Consider the following 12793-nt stretch of genomic DNA (forward strand, 5'->3'; position numbering starts at 1 on the left):
GTGATAGTCAGAGTAGGAATGACAGGATAGCTAGGATGAATACGTGGCTTGAGAGATGGTGCAAGAGGGAGGGTTTCAAATTCCTGGGACATTGGGACTGGTTCTGGGGGAGGTGGGACCTGTACAAATCGGACAGTCTGCATCTGAGTGGGACCAGAACCAATGTTCTCGGGGGTGTGTTTGCTAGTGCATTTGGGGAGGGTTTAAACTAATGTGGCAGAGGGATGGGAACCAATGTAGGAAGTCAGTGGGGACGGAAACAAAAGGCAGGAAGGGAGAGTGTGTAAATCATGACCAGAGAAACCAGGGCAGAGAGCAAGGAAAGTCTACATTAAACGGCATTTATTTCAATGCAAGAGGCCTGACGGGCAAAGCGGATGAACTCAGGGCATGGATGGGCACATGGGACTGGGATATTATAGCTATGACTGAAACATGGCTAAGGGAGGGGCAGGACTGGCAGCTCAATGTTCCGGGGTACAGATGCTATAGAAAGGATAGAACAGGAGGTAAGAGAGGAGGGGGAGTGGTGTTTTTGATTAGGGAGAACATCACTGCAGTACTTAGAGGGGATATATCCGAGGGTTCGCCCACTGAGTCTATATGGGTGGAACTGAAAAATAAGAAGGGAGAGATCACCTTGATTGGACTGTACTACAGGCCCCCAAATAGTCAGCGGGAAATTGAGGAGCAAATATGTCAGGAGATTACAGATAGCTGCAAGAAAAATAGGGTGGTAATAGGGGACTTTAACTTTCCCAACATTGACTGGGACAGCCATAGCATTAGGGGCTTGGATGGAGGGAAATTTGTTGAGTGTATTCAGGAGGAATTTCTCATTCAGTATGTGGCTGGACCGACTAGAGAGGGGGCAAAACTTGACCTCGTCTTGGGAAATAAGGAAGGGCAAGTGACAGAAGTCACTTAGTGAGGGATCACTTTGGGACAAGTGACCATAACTCCATTAGTTTTATGATAGCTATGGAGAATGATAGGTCTGGCCCAAGAGTTAAAATTCTTAATTGGGGCAAGGCCAATTTTGATGGTATCAGACAGGAACTTTCAGAGGTAGATTGGGGGAGACTGTTGGCAGGCAAAGAGACGGCAGGTAAATGGGAGGCTTTTAAAAATGTGTTAACCAGGGTTCAGGGTAAGCACATCCCCTTTAGAGTGAAGGGCAAGGCTGGTAGAAGTAGGGAACCCTGGATGACTCGAGATATTGAGACTCTGGTCAAAAAGAAGAAGGAGGCATATGACGTACATAAACAACTGGGATCAAGTGGATCCCTTAAAGAGTATAGAGATTGTCGAAATAGAGTTAAGAGGGAAATCAGGAGGGCAAAAAGGGGACATGAAATTGCTTTGGCAAATAATGCAAAGGAGAATCCAAAGAGTTTCTACAGATACATAAGGGAAAAAGAGTAACTAGGGACAGAGTAGGGCCTATTAAGGATCAACAAGGACATCTATGTGCAGAGCCACAAGAGTTGGGTGAGATCCTGAATGAATATTTCTCATCGGTATTCACGGTGGAGAAAGGCATGGATGTTAGGAAACTAAGGGAAATAAATAGTGATGTCTTGAGAAGTGTGCATATTACAGAGGAGGAGGTGCTGGAAGTCTTAAAGCGGATCAAGGTAGATAAATCCCCGGGACCTGATGAAATGTATCCCAGGATGTTGTGGGAGGCGAGGGAGGAAATTGCGGGTCCCCTAACAGAGATATTTGAATCATTGGCAGCCACAGGTGAGGTGCCTGAAGATTGGAGAGTAGCGAATGTTGTGCCCTTGTTTAAAAAGGGCAGCAGGGAAAAGCCTGGGAACTACAGACTGGTGAGCCTAACGTCTGTAGTAGGTAAGTTGCTAGAAGGTATTCTGAGAGACAGGATCTTCAAGCATTTAGAGAGGCAAGGACTGATTCGGGGCAGTCAGCATGGCTTTGTGCGTGGAAAATCATGTCTCACAAATTTGATTGATTTTTTTAGGGGGTGACCAAGAAGGTGGATGAGGGCAGTGCAGTAGACGTTGTCTACATGGACTTTAGCAAAGCCTTTGACAAGGTACCGCATGGTAGGTTGTTGCAGAAGGTTAAAGCTCACGGGATCCAGGGTGAGGTTGCCAATTGGATTCAAAATTGGCTGGACGACAGAAGGCAGAGGGTGGTTGTAGAGGGTTGTTTTTCAAACTGGAGGCCTGTGACCAGTGGTGTGCCTCAGGGATCGGTGCTGGGTCCACTGTTATTTGTGATTTATATTAATGATTTGGATGAGAATTTAGGAGGCATGGTTAGTAAGTTTGCAGATGACACCAAGATTGGTGGCACAGTGGATAGTGAAGAAGGTTATCTAGGATTGCAACGGGATCTTGATCAATTAGGCCAGTGGGCCGACGAATGGCAGATGGAGCTTAATTTAGATAAATGTGAGGTGATGCATTTTGGCAGATCGAATCAGGCCAGGACCTACTCAGTTAATGGTATGGCGTTGGGGAGAGTTATAGAACAAAGAGATCTAGGAGTACAGGTTCATAGCTCCTTGAAGGTGGAGTCGCAGGTGGACAGGGTGGTGAAGAAGGCATTCGGCATGCTTGGTTTCGTTGGTCAGAACATTGAATACAGGAGTTGGGACGTCTTGTTGAAGTTGTACAAGACATTGGTACGGCCACACTTGGAATACTGTGTGCAGTTCTGGTCACCCTATTATAGAAAGGATATTATTAAACTAGAAAGAGTGCAGAAAAGATTTACTAGGATGTTACCGGTACTTGATGGTTTGAGTTATAAGGAGAGGCTGGATAGACTGGGACCTTTTTCCCTGGAGCGTAGGAGGCTAAGGGGTGATCTTATAGAGGTCTATAAAATAATGAGGGGCATAGATAAGGTAGATAGTCAACATCTTTTCCCAAAGGTAGGGGAGTCTAAAACTAGAGCGCATAGGTTTAACGTGAGAGGGGAGAGATTCAGAAGGGCCCAGAGGAGCAATTTCTTCACTCAGAGGGTAGTGAGTGTCTGGAATGTGCTGCCAGAGGTAGTAGTAGAGGCGGGTACAATTGTGTCTTTTAAAAAGCATTTAGATAGTTACATGGGTAAGATGGGTATAGAGGGTTATGGGCCAAGTGCGGGCAACTGGGACTAGCTTAATGGTAAAAACTGGGCGGCATGGACTGGTTGGGCCGAAGGGCCTGTTTCCATGCTGTAAACTTCTATGATTCTACTCACTACATTGAAAATTGCTTGATCTGTGCCCAGAACAATCTGGTCAGATATGCACGAGAGGCTCAGCTTAGTCACACCCGCCCCGTTAACTGGACGAATTTGCAGATAGATTATATAGGACCCCTACCCCCCTGCAGAAATGGTTTTAAGTATGTGTTGGTGGTCATCGACACCTTCACAAAATGCGTGGAAGCTTTTCCATCTAGGAAGAATACGGCCAAAACAACAACTAACATCCTAACACAGCACATCTTTACAAGATGGGGCCTCCCACGCAGTATAGAGTCCAATCAAGGCTCCCATTTTACAGGACGGGTAATGAAAAACATCCTCACAATTTTCGGAATTAGGCAGAAGTTTCACATTGCATACCACCCCCAGTCAAGCGGCATTGTAGAGAGGATGAACAGAACTCTAAAAGCCACTCTCAGGAAAATGGTGCATCAAAACAACAGCACCTGGGACTCAGTTCCTCCCCTTTGCACTGATGTTCATAAGAAACAGTAAGAAGTTTTACAACACCAGGTTAAAGCTCAACAGGTTTGTTTCGATGTCACTAGCTTTCGGAGCGCTGCTCCTTCCTCAGGCTCCTTCCTGAGGAAGGAGCAGCGCTCCGAAAGCTAGTGACATCGAAACAAACCTGTTGGACTTTAACCTGGTGTTGTAAAACTTCTTACTGTGCTCACCCCAGTCCAACGCTGGCATCTCCACATCATGTTCATAAGAAACATGGTATCCACGTCCACAGGATACACCCCCCACAATCTCATGACCGGACGCCCCATGAAAGGGACAGAGTATTTATTAGGACTGGATTTGGCCAGCCCCGCTATCACCGCCCTCACGCATGAAAATGCTGTACAGCAGCTTATTGAGAACATAAAGGCAGCCCAGCACGCAGCAGCTGTGAGACTTGGGACCAGGAGGAAACAAAGCAAAGCTTGTTTCGATAAAACGGTACACACCACCGAGTTTGTAGTAGGACAGCAAGAGATGCTTTCCCTATACAACCCCAGTTCATTCCTTTCCCCCAAATTTTCTGGACCGTACTCCATTTCGGACAAAGTCAGCCCTTCGGTATACAAGATCACATATACCAATGGCAAGTTTGCATGGTTTCACATAAACCAGCTTAAGGCTTATGGCTCGCAGAACAACCATGCACACCACATCTCGCTTGCAGCAGCAGATGAGCACACCCGCCCACAGATGACGCATTCCTACCCTCCCGCAGACATTCCAGCCCGTCCTCAGACACAACTTCAACTCCACCCCCAGAAGCACGACTCCGCCTCTCCCTTCCTTCAACCAGCAGCGACAGCGACAGTGATAGCGATAGCAATGATGACAGCCACAGCACAGCACGTTATGAATACACCCCTCCACAACGTCCCACTCCCAGCATGATTCCAGTGATCCCTTCAAAATCACATACATCAAAGCCCCTGACCCAGACCCACCGCCCGACGCTTACAGATTAAAACCTAGTAGCTCCAACCTCGACACACGATTCTGACACTGAGACAGTTCGTTCAGGCTCACCCGGAATGATGAGATGGACCCCAATTCGCCCCAAGCAGCTTTAGCCAAACTACTCCAGTCAAGAGTATGGCAGCCGGGAGAAGATGATGACATAGAGTTTGACTCCCACCAAACGAATCCCTTTGCGACCCTATTCGCAACTGAGCAATGAGGTGTCCACATGATGGTAAAAAGGAACCGATGGAGAGATACGGTGTCCTTTCGGTTGGAACCTGCACCATGTTTGTAATGTATATTTGTTCGTTTAATGTGCATGTTAAATGTTGCTTGTGAATTTAAATGTTTCATGGCCCCATGCCACGTCTTGATGCAGGCAGGACTACCCAATGGCTGTTAATGGAACACGTTTGTCAACAGACAACGGTTCAGAGGAACTAGTTTGGCGACAGACACCACTCATAGCAACTCTTCTGATTCAATTACGAGAGGCAGCCCCCACGACGACCACATTCTTACCCATTCCTGCCGGTTGCTCAGGCAGTGGAGAAACGACACTGGTTTCCGCCCAGCCTGAGGACCCCCCTCTGGACAGCTACGCTCGGGTAGACCACAAACGGCATTGATCATCGTCCTACCCGGGGATTCCCCCCATTTCTTACCGGCACCCCATTTTGGCTTGTTACGTTCAAAATTCTTTTGTTTGTTTCTGGCGACCCTTAGTTTGCTTCCGTATGCTATTTACATTCTCAAACACTAGGATGGTAGATCGCACAGGCTGCGAGGCGGCTCGCACTGTGTCAGTCTTTTTCTCGGATGTCTTGTCCAAAGATTCGGTTTAAAAAAAAGAAAATGAGGGAGTCACAGATGGTGACCAATTATAATGGGTAATTGCCAACAAAGGACAGACAGACAGACATACGAGCTCTTAAGCAAGATAATAACAGATATTATGCTTGTGTCCATAGATCTCCAGAACCTCAGGAACCCCAGAGGAAGAAAAAGAAGAAGACAGAAAAAAGGAAAGATGAAGACAACTTTCGCGTTTTTCACCTGGATCTTCGCGGGACCCCTTCAGTTGCACATGGACGTTACCCCCCTAACCCCTACCACACAGACCGTGAATGATTCCCATCCCTGCCATACACGGTACCCTGAGATAGTTAACCCCGAGATAGTTACCCCCGAGACAGTTACAGATACCCCGACCTGGTGTGACAAGTTTATCACCTGGTATTCACTATCTTACACAGTAGAAGCACTCTTAGTACTGGAAATACTCTGCAGTGTTGTGCAGACACTTCGACTCAGGAAAAGGCGAAGGAGAGCCTCCCGCTCTCGCACCCCGGTATACACGTTTAGGTCCCCTATTTTCGGACTTCACCAAACCCCCCAACCCCTCGAGTGAATTAAAGTGCATCCGTTTATCTTTATGTGTGTTTTGTTCGTTCAATAAAGAAATGTAAACCTCTGTGCTTGACTGCCAAGCCAGAGGAACTTGTGTTGCTGCTATTTGTACAGTTTAAAGTGGTCTCGATTTTTTATTTATTGTTTGAGTGAGGATAGTTTATTGAGGATAGTTAGGGTTCCAGTTTTTTATTTTGTAATGCATGCCTGAATGTCATAGCGCCCCGTAGAGTTTTATAATGATGTGTACATGTAAAATGATTTTAGGTCAAAAATTGTGATTCATAGGATAGGGCAGTGTAGAGCCAGTGAAGTGTTTTTGGGTGCCCCGCTTGGTCAGAGAACGAAGGCGCCATGGTAATGTGATCCTTCGCGCTTCGCATTGAGGATCACAAGGAGGGTGTGTAGCCATCTGGGATGGCCACTTCTCGATTACAAAATGGACACTTTGCAAAGGTTGCAGGGAAAATGGACAATACGGAGAAAACAAGCAGGTGAAATGAAAATCGCTTATTGTCACAAGTAGGTTTCAAATGAAGTTATGGTGAAAAGCCCCTAGTCGCCACATTCTGGCTCCTCTTCGGGGAGGCTGGTACGGGAATTGAATCGTGCTGCTGGCCTGCCTTGGTCTGCTTTAAAAGCCAGCTATTTAGCCCTGTGCTAAACCATCCCCTAGGTTCAGGTTCAGGGTTTGTTTGTTTATTGGAGCCGCAGCTCCCAGAGAAGACCAAAACTGTAGGCCCATTAGCATACTAATGGCCCATCTCCAGGAACAAAAGAGTAACATTTGAGTAACCGATACTAAGGCAGACACCCCGGCGCCAGAGGAGACCTGAACAAAGCAGGCCAACGGCCACCTAGGACACGCCCAGACATCAGGGCACCCACTCCTTTATTGAATGAAATCCATAGGAACGATCCAGAAACGGCCCAATTGATTGGGGCCAAGTTCAAGGCCCGCTAGTTCAAGGCCCGCTCAAAAGAGAACTCTTTTGTAAGAAGGAACTCCTAAGAGAGAATCGTTCTCTTGGATCCGGCTCTCACCGAGGAGAGACCTGTCCAACGGCTGCAACAGAAACAAGTAAGTCCAAGGTCAACACACGCTACCAGACAGACGACCTTAGCTGTTATCCCGTACCAGTTCCACCCCAGCAGCCTCAGAACCAAACAACGGCCATTGGTCCTCTGACTGAGTGGGCGCCCGAAGCTGCTTTAGCAGTAGTGATAGTTTAGTTATATTTGGGCATGACTATATTTAACTGTGTGTGTAAATAAATAAGCATTTGACTTTGAAGTAACTAACTGGTGTATCGAGTCTTTCGGTTTCTGTCTTGGTCTGCAGTCTCTGTGAATATAAAAACCTAACGGTAACTTCCTGTTTTCCAGTTTTCCCCCAAAAAAGTGACGTCAGAGGGAAGCTGTGATCTGATTGGTTGAGTGCAAATCTGCCCCAAATTTTAAAACAAATCACTGCTAAACTCGTAAACTTAAATTAAACTAATTAATTAATTAGTGATGGCTGGTCAGGTGATGTGCTTGAGCTGCTTGATGTGGGAGCTGGCAGATCCCATTGAGAGCTACGCGACCACATCTGCAGTAAGTGTTGGCTGCTCGAAGAGCTCCGGCTCAGAGTTGATGAGCTGGACTCTGAGCTTCAAACACTGAGGCACATCCGGGAGGGGGAGACTTACCTGGACACTGTGTTTCAGGAGGCAGTCACACCTGTCAGAGTAAGTAGTTTAAATCCTGCCAGTGGCCAGGGACAGCAGGGTGTGACTGCAAGTCAGGCACGTAAAGGGAACCAGCAGTCAGGAACTCAGGAGCCTCAGCCCATGACCCTGTCCAACAGGTATGAGGCACTTGCTCCCTGTGTGGATGGCGAACAGGGCTGCAGGAAGGATGAGTCAGCTGACCAAGGCGCCATGGTTCAGCAGGCCATTCAAGGGGAGGGAGTAAATAGGCAAGTTGTAGTTGTAGGGGATTCTATTATCAGGGGGATAGATAGTGTCCTTTGTGAGCAGGATAAAGAGTCCCGCATGGTATGTTGTCTGCCCGGTGCTAGGGTGTGTGACATCTCTGACCGGCTTGAAAGGATCTGGAGAGGGAGGGGGAGGATCCAGTTGTTGTGGTCCATGTCGGTACCAACAACATAGGCAAGTCTAGGAAAGAGGACCTGTTTAGAGATTATAAAGAGCTAGGATTCAAATTTAAAAACAGGTCCTCAAGGGTCATAATCTCCGGATTACTGCCCGAGCCACGTGCAAATTGGCATAGGGAGGCAAGAATAAGGGAAGTTAACACGTGGCTGAAAGAGTGGCGTGGGAAAGAGGGGTTCCTTTTCATGGGACACTGGCATCAGTTTTGGGACAGGGGGGACCTATACCGTTGGGATGGTCTCCACCTGAACCGAGCTGGGACCAGTGTTCTGGCGAAAAGAGTAAATAGGGTGGTCAATAGGACTTTAAACTAGAGATTGGGGGTGGGGGTGGGGAGGGGAAGTCAGGGAACCAAGAGGTGAAGTAATCAGTGGGAAGCGTTGCTGCTTAGGAATACAAAAAAGCATGAAAAGACAAAACTCAGGTGAGGTTACGATAGTCCCCATCCCACAAAATATGACACAGTGTATGGAAAGGCTCAGTAAACCAAGGTCCACCACACTAAGAAAACAAAGAGGGACGGTCAATAGAGAATTAAAGATGCTGTATTTAAATGCGCGCAGTGTACGGAACAAGGTAGACGAGCTTGTGGCCCAGATTGTGACTTGCAGGTATGATGTGGTAGGCATCACAGAGACGTGGTTGCAGGGGGTTCAGGACTGGCATTTAAACATCCAGGGATTCACAATCTATCGAAAAGACAGAGAGGTGGGCAGAGGGGGCGGGGTTGCCTTGTTAATTAGGAATGAAATTAAATCAATAGCACTAAACGACATTGGGTCAGATGGTGTGGAGTCTGTGTGGGTAGAGTTGAGGAACGACAAAGGCAAAAAAACCATAATGGGAGTTATGTACAGGCCTCCTAACAGTGGTCAGGACCGGGGGCACAAAATGCACCACGAAATAGAAAGTGCATGTCAGAAAGGCAAGGTCACAGTGATCATGGGGGACTTCAATATGCAGGTGGACTGGGTAAATAATGCTGCCAATGGACCCAAGGAAAGGGAATTCATTGAATGTTTACAAGAGGGCTTTTTGGAACAGCTTGTGATGGAGCCCAGGAGGGAACAGGCCATTCTGGACTTAGTGTTATGTAATGAGCCAGACTTGATTAAAGGTCTTAAAGTAAGGGAACCCTTAGGAGGCAGTGATCATAATATGGTGGAATTCAATCTCCAATTTGAAAGAAAGAAGGTAGAATCAGATGTAAAGGTGTTACAGTTAAATAAAGGTAACTACAGGGGCATGAGGGAGGAACTGACGAAAATCGACTGGGAGCAGAGCCTAGTGGGAAAGACAGTAAACAGCAATGGCAGGAGTTTCTGGGAGTAATTGAGGACACAGTACAGAGGTTCATCCCAAAGAAAAGAAAGGTTATCAGAGGGGGGATTAGGCAGCCATGGCTGACAAAGGAAGTTAGGGAATGCATCAAAGCAAAAGAGAAAGCCTATAATGTGGCAAAGAGTAATGGGAAGTCAGAAGATTGGGAAGGCTACAAAAACAAACAGAGGATAACAGAGAGAGAAATAAGGAAAGAGAGGATCAATTATGAAGGTAGGCTCGCCAGTAACATTAGGAATGATAGTAAAAGTTTCTTTAAATACATTAAAAACAAACGGGAGGCAAAGGTTGACATTGGGCCGCTCCAAAATGACGCTGGTAATTTTGTGATGGGAGACAAGGAAATAGCTGAGGAACTAAATAAGTACTTTGCGTCAGTCTTCACAGTAGAAGACATGAGTAATATCCCAACAATTCCGGAGAGTCAGGGGGCAGAGTTGAATATGGTAGCCATCACAAAGGAGAAAGTGCTAGAGAAACTAAGAGGTCTATAAATTGATAAATCTCCAGGCCCAGATGGGCTACATCCTAGAGTTCCAAAGGAGATAACTGAAGAAATAATGGATGCGTTAGTTATGATCTTTCAAAAGTCACTGGAGTCAGGGAAAGTCCCAGAGGAGTGGAAAATCGCTGTTGTAACCCCCCTGTTCAAGAAGGGAACAAGGAAAAAGATGGAAAATTATAGGCCAATTAGCCTAACCTCGGTTGTTGGCAAGATTCTAGAATCCATTGTTAAGGATGAGATTTCTAAATTCTTGGACGTGCAGGGTCGGATTAGGACAAGTCAGCATGGATTTAGTAAGGGGAGGTCGTGCCTGACAAACCTGTTAGAGTTCTTTGAAGAGATAACAAATAGGTTAGACCAAGGAGAGCCAATGGATGTTATCTATCTTGACTTCCAAAAGGCCTTTGATAAGGTGTCTCACGGGAGCCTGCTGAGTAAAATAAGGGCCCATGGTATTCGAGGCAAGGTACTAATATGGATTGACGATTGGCTGTCAGGCAGAAGGCAGAGAGTTGGGATAAAAGGTTCTTTCTCGGAATGGCAACCGGTGGCGAGTGGTGTCCCGCAGGGTTCAGTGTTGGGGCCACAGCTGTTCTCTTTATATATTAACGATCTAGATGATGGGACTGGGGGCATTCTGGCTAAGTTTGCCGATGATACAAAGATAGGTGGAGGGGCAGGTAGTATGGAGGAGGTGGGGAGGCTGCAGAAAGATTTAGACGGTTTAGGAGAGTGGTCCAAGAAATGGCTGATGAAATTCAACGTGGGCAAGTGCGAGGTCTTGCACTTTGGAAAAAAGAATAGAGGCATGGACAATTTTCTAAACGGTGACAAAATTCATAATCCTGAAGTGCAAAGGGACTTGGGAGTCCTAGTCCAGGATTCTCTAAAGGTAAACTTGCAGGTTGAGTCCGTAATTAAGAAAGCAAATGCAATGTTGTCATTCATCTCAAGAGGCTTGGAATATAAAAGCAGGGATGTACTTCTGAAACTTTATAAAGCATTAGTTAGGCCCCATTTAGAATACTGTGAGCAACTTTGGGCCCCACACCTCAGGAAGGACATACTGGCACTGGAGCGGGTCCAGCGGAGATTCACACGGATGATCCCAGGAATGGTAGGCCTAACATACGATGAACGTCTGAGGATCCTGGGATTATATTCATTGGAGCTTAGGAGGTTGAGGGGCGATCTAATAGAAACTTACAAGATAATGAATGGCTTAGATAGGGTGGATGTAGGGAAGTTGTTTCCATTAGCAGGGGAGACTAGGACCCAGGGGCACAGCCTTAGAATAAAAGGGAGTCACTTTAGAACAGAGATGAGGAGAAATTTCTCCTGTGAAATTCATTGCCACAGAGGGCAGTGGAGGCCGGGACGTTGAGTGTCTTTAAGACAGAAATTGATAAATTCTTGATTTCTCGAGGAATTAAGGGCTATGGAGAGAGAGCGGGTAAATGGAGTTGAAATCAGCCATGATTGAATGGTGGAGTGGACTCGATGGGCCGAATGGCCTTACTTCCACTCCTCTGTCTTATGGTTTGAACCTTGTGGCGGTCTCGAAAGACACCTGGCAGTTCGAGAGCAAACGTAATTAGAATTGAGGAACGCGACCATATTGACCGCCATATTCAGAGCCAACGAAAGAAATAAACATTTAGCAACAGGATCGAGGGTGAATTAGCACAAAGAGCGCAAGGCAGCCGAGCAACTGCACCGAGGCACGGACGGGATTCGAACCCGCGATCTTTGGTTTACGAGACCAACGCCTTTCCTCTTGGCCACCGCACCGCGTGCAATGGAAGAGTGTCAATTGCACTGTGAGTTGTTACCATTTGGAGTCTGGGGCCAAAATTGATGAGAGAAGAACAATCAGTAGAACATTTAAAAAGATATTGTCAGAACTTGAGAACGGGAAACAACCGTGATTTAAATGCAAGGTGAAAAATGCAATAGAAATACCTCTTACAAATAGGTGCAGGTAGCGTCAGTTGAATCTTGTCCCTTCCCGCCCCTCCGACACTATATTGTTCTCAGTGAGTTGAGCAGTGAGCGGGTGCAGGGTGGTCACAGGCTGCTGGATGTTCAAATGTCGCTATTTCCGCTCCATCACTTGCGAATGCAGCTGATAACCGCCGCACACTTTTTCAGCTTTACGTCTGCGATGTTCCCGGTCACAGTTTCCGTTTGGTGCTCTTATACCATTGTGATATCCTCGACATTGCTGCCGCTGCTCGATTCTTGTGTCTTGTTGGATCTCAGTGCAGTGGGACCTGAATCTGGATTTCTGCTATGACAGATAATTGCCTGCGCCGAAGAGCGATTGATTCAGGAACTATAGCGGGAACCGCCTCTCGCTCTCCTCGTTATGATCTCTCTACTCAGTATTTCCTTCACTGCAAAACCCCCATTCTCCACTCACTGTGTAACCAGATATTATTGTTAATTAAATAATAATGATTATGGTGCGGGTGACCGTTACGTTGGTCAAAATTAGGCTGATTCTGAATTTTGAAATTATTATTGATTTCAGTCCGTTTCTGTCAGACTGGAGCCACCAAGACCCAGTGGAACACTTGGACGCTGAAATGAGGGTTGAAGAGGATATTGACGTCACACATCAATACGATCTATCCTGACGATCCTGATACACAGTCAACATCCGGGCAGCTTGCAATGTTCATGTTCCGTC

At 46.6% G+C, this 12793-nt stretch overlaps 1 non-coding gene across 1 annotated transcript; it reads right to left on the reverse strand.

Moving 5' to 3' along the window:
• Positions 1-11820: 11820 nt before the first annotated feature.
• Positions 11821-11892, reverse strand: trnat-cgu (transfer RNA threonine (anticodon CGU)). The gene has a single exon. It is a non-coding gene; the product is annotated as a tRNA-Thr (tRNA).
• Between the last annotated feature and the right edge of the window lie 901 nt (positions 11893-12793).

This window comes from Scyliorhinus torazame, chromosome 5, assembly GCF_047496885.1.
Source record: "Scyliorhinus torazame isolate Kashiwa2021f chromosome 5, sScyTor2.1, whole genome shotgun sequence".
In the NCBI taxonomy this organism is placed as follows: domain Eukaryota; kingdom Metazoa; phylum Chordata; class Chondrichthyes; order Carcharhiniformes; family Scyliorhinidae; genus Scyliorhinus; species Scyliorhinus torazame.